Consider the following 9082-nt stretch of genomic DNA (forward strand, 5'->3'; position numbering starts at 1 on the left):
AATAAGCCTGCTGTTTCGTAATGACAGCAGAGTAGTAGTTCGGGTAAAACATCTGATACAATGGGGCGTGTAATCTCAAATCGCCAAAATGATTACAAAACTTTTTAAAAGCTTCGAACCACCAGATCTGTATATCCAACAGGACCTATAATAGCGAAACTTGGGTTTTTTGAGGAGCGAAACTTAATTTGTTTTGAATAATCTTTTCGTCTACCCCCAATCGGCTACTTTATTTGATGCAATAGCTGCGTCACCCTCCAGAGACCTGCGGCTACTAATTGCCCTCAATTAAAATACATCCATCATCGGCAAAAGCCTGAATTATGCATGATGAAGGTAGGGAAAGTTCTAGAAAATCATCGAACAATACATTCCACAGAAGTGGTCCCAAAGCAGAGCCTTGAGGACAGCCACATGAAATCTCACGTGATAAAAGTGTACTTATTAGTACTTTAAATAAGTGTGCAGGTATTTGTCGAAGTCGTAGCTTGGATAGAATCATCGGCCACCAAGCATGATCGAAGGCATCTGAGATATCAAATAATACAATGAGATATTTTTGATAGATAGATCTGGGGTGGGAAAGGGCGCATATATTATTATTAAAATATTAATGTATGTTTTTTAATGCAACTAAAGTTTTAATCCCTAGTGGGTTAAATAGAGTACTAGTTTGCAACTTTTTTAACACACAAGATATACCTAATAAGGTAATCAAAACGTTCTGGATTTCGCATCACCCGACGATGGAAGGAGTGTTCTCCCGAAACTACGATTGTGTTCTTGGATAACGTTATATGTGTATCACTAATATCCTTATTACACATCCTTAAAACTCTAGCCTGCCTTAATTTTGTTTCATATTTATTTACTTTTTGTTCCTTTCATTTCCTGGATCCTCTCCTCACAAACTCATTACCTGGTCTTACTTTTTTCATTATATCTGTACCTCAGAGGCAGACGGATGCAAATCCAGAAATTAATGAAATGACATTTCAATTTTCGTATCCAGTTTATGATCATGTTCTTTGATTTTAAAGAAATGAAAGTCTTATAGTGAAAAAATCTATATATTATGATACTGAAAATACAAATTAATGCTATAAATTATTAAAAATCATTTGGAGAAAGTAGATTCTTTAGGCTTTTGTTGAACATTTGACGTTAGAATTTGCATCCGTCTGCCTCTGAGGTACAGATATAGATAATGCATGTTGCATAAGTATTTTCATTTTTATTTTATAACTAGTTTATGTGTGCAATCTCTATCTGCCTTTTAAACATTTTTTTTTTTACATTGTCTTCTTTGCAATTTTATTATTTATGATTTATGCTTTGTTTTTCTAGATTGTTATTCTATTGCATCACATGCTATTATAATTTTATAGTTTTTACTCTATAATTTTTATTGTTAAGTATCATGGCTTATCACGGGCACAGCCTAAAAAGCCTTAATAAATTACTGAATATGTAACCGAGTGTAATTTTGAATGAATAAATAAATTAAATAAATAAATAAATGTACAAACAATTAAAAAAATATTTTGACCAGTCTGTTTTTTGGTTGGCTGGAAGATATTGCTTTTTGCAGTAAGCCCACCAGAGTGCACTTATTCTTTACTAGAAGTTTACGATATAAATAAGTAAAAAACAAAGTGTTTATTTTACAATAATTTGCTAATTTTTTTATCATCCATCATTTTTTTTGTTAATTTTAGCAAGTTTATTTAGCTGTTACATGTACGATTGAAAAATGCAGTTTTTACGAAGATAATGCTAATTATTCCATTACTAAGTAGTCTCACATTCACCCTTCCCCCTTTCCCCCTTCCTGACCCTGTCGTATCGCTCATCTCGTGTTATGAATGACATCCAAACACTTGGACATGATACGAGTATATCTTATCAAAATATACGTTTTCTGTGTTCGCGGCCAGTTTATTAAAGTCCACCTATTTCTTGTCAATACGCCTTTTCTTTATAGTTCCTAGAGTTCTTTATCGTTTATAGTTTTCTTCATAGATCTTTTCTTTATAGTTCACCTGAAGTGTAATACTGATTGTCTTGCCTGCATATAATAAATGATCAGCGATGCAGTCAGTATTTTTATCGATCATTCAAATTGGTGATGAGGTTATTTCAATAAAATGTAACATTGGGTTTTGTTGTTTTTATATTAATATGCTATGTGTGCGGTATTAAGAGTCCAGCACTAGTTCACGGACTATGAATAATTATTGCAGTGAAAAACCGCCAATGAAATATTTCTGCGGCCTTTCGAGAACCTAATTCAGGACCTCAGGCAAGGAAGACAAAAGCAGTAACCAATACACCACGAAGTGGACTAATTTCCACTCGATTCCCTCAATCCGAGTCGAAGCCAGGGCAGGGCTCGGGTTGTGTGTTCTTTATAACGCCAGGACATGAGGAAAATATTGCGAAATCGGCTGCGCGATTTTTTTTCTTTTCTTTTGCTAATCTCTTTCAATTTAAATGTTATATTATGTGTATTAACTACTAAATTCTGGTTTAAATGCATTTATTATTTATGTTTTTATCTACTTATTTTTTGCTGGTTTTGCTTTGATTTTGTACATTGAATAAATAATAGTTAAAGTAAGAGAGTAGCACTCCATTTTTTTTTTTTATACGCGTTTTTAAAAATTAATATTTATTAGACGCGTGAATATAGCTGTGATAACTGTTTGATAACTCTTTCTGTAATTTAAATGTATGATAAAGACAGTAAAATATAATAAGAAAAATTTGTGCTACGGGAGATTGGACTTAATTTTGTTTGTAACATACCTGGGTGTTTTTGTGCTGTGATTCACAACTGTAATTGAGCCGAGCCTCCTGGCTTGTTGTGTTGCAAAAAAAATATCAAATATTATTTTCTCTTTTACACGGGGTAAAATTTGGAGCATTTAATTTTACAGCGAAGTTGCTCGACAATGTATGAAAAAGAATAAAAATGAACTACTTTGAACTACGTCACAAGTTCTTCCAAATCAATCAATGATAAAGCATTGTGATAGATTTCCAGTTTCCGGGAAGTCAACTCACCAACCAGCCGAACTCACCGAGGAGAACTTGTGACAATTTCAAAACCACAAAACTTTAAATAATCATGGCGCTGATGGTGACACATTTATACATATTTTTTTCATTTTGACTTAGTTTGATAGTCATTTAATTAAAAAATAAGAAATATATTTTAAAAACACCAAACTTCCTCATTATTGTAGTTGCGCTGGCCACTGCACTGAAGTGGATATATAAAATTGGCCCGCAATAATTCCTAGACTGCCTTTAGATCGCTCTGATTATTAAGAATAACGTGTCATTGTTATTATTCAAAAAACTACGGCATATTGTAATGTTCTGTTTCTCATCACATATTTATTTATCGCTGTTATTCTAAACCCAGGAGATCTGGAGGTCAACATTGCCTATTCTCTGATGAGAAGACGGTCAGATAACTGCATAAATTATATCCGAGGCAAAGGTAAAGTACTCCTTCCAACCAACAAAAGGTACAAGCTTCATTTGCGACAATCGTAGATTCTTATGATTAGTACAGATTGAATTCGTAATAATTGTTCCTATGTGGGTAATACGTATTTGCAAGTGTGTATCGCGTAGTCGAGTCCGGTACCCCAATCGAGTTTAGTTATCCAGCTTATTTGGATTTTTTTTTAAACGGAGTTATATTATAATGAATTCTATTTTACAAATTTATAAAGAAGAAAAAATAAAAGAATTTGAGATGAATAAGTCACTCAGATACGAACGTAATATTAAAATTCCTAAATTCCATAAAGGTCATGTTTAAAATAGCTTTGTCTTCAAAGGTGTAAAAAATTATAATCATCTTCCCAATGAACTAAAAACTATTAAAAATGAACTAAAAACTATTAATAAACAAATTTAAAGTTAATCTAAAGAAATTTTAAAAAAACAACATTAAATTTTAATTAGTATGAATTTATCATTGTTTTACGCTTTTTCTTTATATTTCCTATGTTTTTATTTTTCTTTCTATGTACTCGTATTTAAAATTATATGAACTCTTATAAATAAACAACTAAAACAGTGTAAGTCACTTTCCAAGCATAAGAGTTAGTTTTTTTTGGAGAGTTACAGTGATAACATTTACTAGAGTAGATATGTTTAGAATTTTACAAAAACATGTACTTTTTATAAATTTATTAATAAAAAAAAAAAATTAAAAAAAAACTTAACAAAAATCAGATTAACGCACCCGTTCCTGTAACGGCGTTCCAAAATACGCTTGATTAATTAATATATCGGCAAATGCCGTGAATATTACTGCGATTTTTTTATGATCCTGAAGTACACCTTAATATATAAGAAAAAAAATATTTACGATGTTTAAGTATATTAGATAATTCAAAATGTAATATTTTGTCCATCAGGATTTCCGAAAATGACAAAATATCGAGTAGGTGCCCTGAAACAAATATTCAAAAATTCATTTGAGAGAAGATGTAATCTAATTAGATCTAGCAAGACACACATCATTTTAATAAGATGAAAAGAGACAGTGATTAGCAGGCGATCATTTCCTAACCTCGGGTTACCTAAAATAACCTCACGTTACCAGACTCGAGGGATTTTTTTCACACAGTAAGTTGAAGGTTATAAAAAAAGTTTATCTAAAAAATCACAATAATTAGAATTTACGACTTACGCTAGTATTTTTTTATGTATTTTAATATTTTTTTATCCCTTACTGAAACTTATAATACATAAACATTATTCTTAATAGGTGGTGCATAAAGCACTGCATTGACACTCTAGTCTAAGCGTAAACGTGATCTTTTGTATTTTTATTTATTTATTTTTTATTTTAAAAATCCGTTAGGATTATATAAGCATAGTATAAAGTCAATTTATGTATCGTCTGGTTAGTATTATGAACTTTTTACATAATCGTACACTTAAATCCCTGACTCGATTCCTGGCAACGTTGAAATGAAATATTGGTTTAAAAGGTGGTTTTACGCTGCAATAACATGTCATTGTTCCTAGACTTACACCTGAAACGAGTAATAGGTTATTGAGATCATTGAAATCAGAGGGAGTGTCCTATGCATCACTGAGTGTATAGGAAAATGATAATAATGGAACGGTAACCATCGAGTAGGAAAAACTCGCATACGATTCAGTATTTTTTATGCCACCGATAAATATTGCATTTTAAAAAGCCATATAAATATTTAGACTCCAATACTGCCGAGTATTTTCTACGTTTTCAACGTTCAGATCAGTTCAGTTCAGTCTACCTATTTTGACAGTAAGTAGTTTCAGTTATGAATGTAGGCAACATTAAATCTTTCCAACAAATCATGCGTCAGACTAAAACGGCTTTTGCCTTGTTTAATTTAGATCAGTACTGAACGCTTAAACTAGTATCATAATTATCATTATACTAATTTCTACTTGGCCTGGTGTGATTATCCTATTTTATTATAATGGTCATTATAACACTACGAGGAATGTATTACAAGTGCTTTTATTCTTTAATAAAATGGCGTAAATCATTAAATAACAACCTGCATTAGTTTTTGATATATTTTTTTGCATAAATCAGGCCCGGCCCAATTATAGTGGTAATTACATTACAGAACACCCAGGCTTGATAAAAATCGCATTCAATTTTTTTTTTCTCACCGGCAATTTATTGCCGACTAATTGATTTATCTATTGCCGACTCCGCCGTGAGACGAATACAGGGACCGTACGCCCGGCTACGACCTTCCCTTCCGCGGCTTTCGCCCTGCAAGATGGGTACTAACGTTGTCAGAGAAAGGTCGCGGTCAGGAGCTGTCGTCCCTTTTGAAGACCGATCGTCCGTACCCTGGTTCAGCTCGGAGGCCTGCAGCGCAGAACCTCGTTGCCTAGCCCGTAAGAGAACCCCGTCTAGAGGCAAAAGCACAGCAAACAGCAGTCTGCAAGCACGAGGAACCTTCGGCTAGGCTATAGATGTGGTTAAATACGACGATCCTCGGAGTCTGAAGAAGAGTGGAGGGAAGTGAAGGACTTGTTGATTTGACTATTAAATAATACGCAATGTATAATTATAAGAACTAGAATGATTTTATTTCTCCTATTTATAAATCGCGTTGTCGGTCTTGTGGTGTGCGCGTCGTGGTCAGCGCGTTTGCCTACCATGTAAGAGGTCTCGGGCTCGATTCTCGACATAGTTGATATGAAATATTTATTTAAAAAGGTTTTTTTACTCTAGAATATCCCTGGACTGGTACTTGAAGCGTAAGACTAATATTTTTACCTTAATGTAACAAAAATGACCAAGACACGCCAAAATGTATGTACCAATGCAGTGCCCTATGCACTAATGGACTCGGAAAGGCTATAACGACGATGACGATTAAGAAGTTGTGCCCTAAATCGGAGGTCAAAAATTATAGACCGATTTCCAAATTATCAATTTTTTTAAACTATTTGAGAAGATAATTTATGATTAAGTATCTGAAGCACTTAAATCTTCTTATGGTACTTCACAACATGCTTTTATATCTGGTAGATCTACCGTAAAAAAAATAGTTTATTATATTAATTATTTTATAAAAAATATGGACAACCGATTCCAAGTTGACTCAATCTACAATCCTTCAATAAAGCTGATCACAAAGTTCTACTACTAAAAATTCAATTAATTGGCATAAGTGGTGATTTAAATCGATGGATGTGTTCTTAAATTGATAATAAATCACAAGCTGTAGTAATTGCTGGATACAAATCCAATTGCTTTTCTGGTACATCTGGCGTACCCCAATCCAATCATTCTAGGACCCCAACTACTTAATATACTTATTCAGGAATGTTTTCATCGTGCCAAATCTGTACTCTTTGCTGATGAGAGTAAAATACTTATGAAAATAAATTCAATTTAGGACAGCAACCTCCTGCAATCTTATTTGAACCTCTCAGGTTATTACCGCATCAACCATCTTACCCTTAACATTAATGAATGCACATGTATACCTTTCTCGCGTAAACATAATACTTTAAATTTCCATTATGCTCTAATGAATGAAATGGTTCTAAGGAAAAACGTCATTAGAGACTCGGGAATAGTTTTAGATTCCAAGCTTGTATTAAATATTTACATTGGTGAAATAATTTATAAGGCAAATAAAATGCAAGGTTATTTAATGCAAATGTCCAACAAATTCAACAAAACATTAAAAGTGAGAAGTCAGTTGAAATATGCTTCAATTATATGGAATCCCCAATATAAAAAAATATATGAACAATCTAGAAAGGATACAAAAAAATTCATAAATTTAATAAGATGTAAATTTTGTTGTTCTCCAAATGCAATTCAAACTTTGGAGTATAGAAGAGTAAATCAATTAATTATTCATATTCAAACTGATCAATAACGTCATATACTGCCCTTTACTTTTATGTTCTTTAGAATAGCTTGTACCCATCAGGACAGAAACTACATTCAATTTGCTAAAACTTAGGACTAAATCAACGAAAAAAATTTTTTTTCTTTAGAGCATGTTATTATTAAAGTACCGTTCTCTCCGATCGCGTAGACATTTTTCGTCTCTCCTATACAAAATATAAAAGATTCCACTATGCCTGTTTAGTTATATGATATCAGTAAACATATATGTATATTCATTATTATGTTTTGTACCTTCTACAATATTTGAATTCAAGTGTTTTTTTCATAATGTTTTTTTTATTTTTTTAATTCACTTTATTATTATGCTTAAATATTTACATTTCCAATTTCGAAATTCCTAACATTTCTCAATTTTTTAATAACTTTTATTTTAAAACTTTTAATGTGTTAAATCAACAGCTAACATCACTGTTTAAAATTTGTATTGACTGTTTCAACAATTTTAATTTCAATATCTTCTTATTTTTTCTAGGCAATATATGTCAAAACCGTTGTTTTATTCCTAAATAAATAAATTAACTGCATGTTTACTATCAAAAGTTTGTGAACAATTAAAATTTGAAAAGTGTGCATTTTTATGCCAAAATGCAGAGTTTGTGAAGCCATGACTATCGGTGAAGACCACAGCACAATCGGCCCCCCGGTGCACCTGGCGTCGTCTTTTCGATCTCGCCAGGTCCGGATCTGAAATTTTGCGCTTTCAACCCGGCCAGACATTTTTTTTTCGTACGAGAACAAACGCCCCGAAGGCCCGATTCCACCTGTCCTAGTGGGTTCGAATTCTTTACCTGATTTTACACAAAAAAATGTGAATTGAAAAAGTTAAATTTGATACAAAATATGTAAAAAAAAACCGCCTTCCGACGCGGTCAAATTACGCGGGAAGATTAAAAAAAGAGTCGGACACGTGCAATAGAGAACGATTCTAAAATAATAATATTAAAACGAGCGGAGTGCATCAGACTCTCAAAAATAAAAATAAAATAATTACAAAATGTTTATATTAAATATAAATTTAACTATAAATATTGGAAAAATTGTAAATATTAATTCGATTCTAGTTAGATTACTGGAGACGTTAAAGTCCGATACTGAGTGGTTTCGATTTTTTCCTCCAATATTGTTTTCTACAGTAAATTAATGAATATCAAAAACAAAAAAAAATAAACCGTCAAGCCGTTTCCTCGTAAGAGTCTGTCCCCCTTCAATAATATTTGCATTTAGTTTTTAATGCATGTATCTACAAACGTGTGTAATAAACCACTGTATAACATACACTGTACAATATTCATACAAGATTGCGTTTTGGTGGATCTTCGAATTTGAATAATTTTTGGGGTTACAATCATTTCTGTTTGAAACTTATTGCTTTATGGTATTGTATGTTCACATTATTTTTATGTTTGTGTACATTTTGTAACTCATTGTTCTTTCTGGTTTTGTGATTTATATGCTTAAGATAATGTGTAAATACATGTAACTTTTTTCGGCTAGACAGGCGCTTTGGTTGAGTTGGTTTTCATAAACTCCTTCCATATTTTCTCTTTCCCGCCTACTAACAAGAATCTAAATAGAGACTCGGCGGGTTATTCCTTTTTTTTAAATATATTAAAA

This window comes from Micrasema longulum, unplaced genomic scaffold (assembly GCF_059751315.1).
Source record: "Micrasema longulum isolate JH-2025_06_02 unplaced genomic scaffold, ASM5975131v1 h1tg000127l, whole genome shotgun sequence".
NCBI lineage: Eukaryota > Metazoa > Arthropoda > Insecta > Trichoptera > Brachycentridae > Micrasema > Micrasema longulum.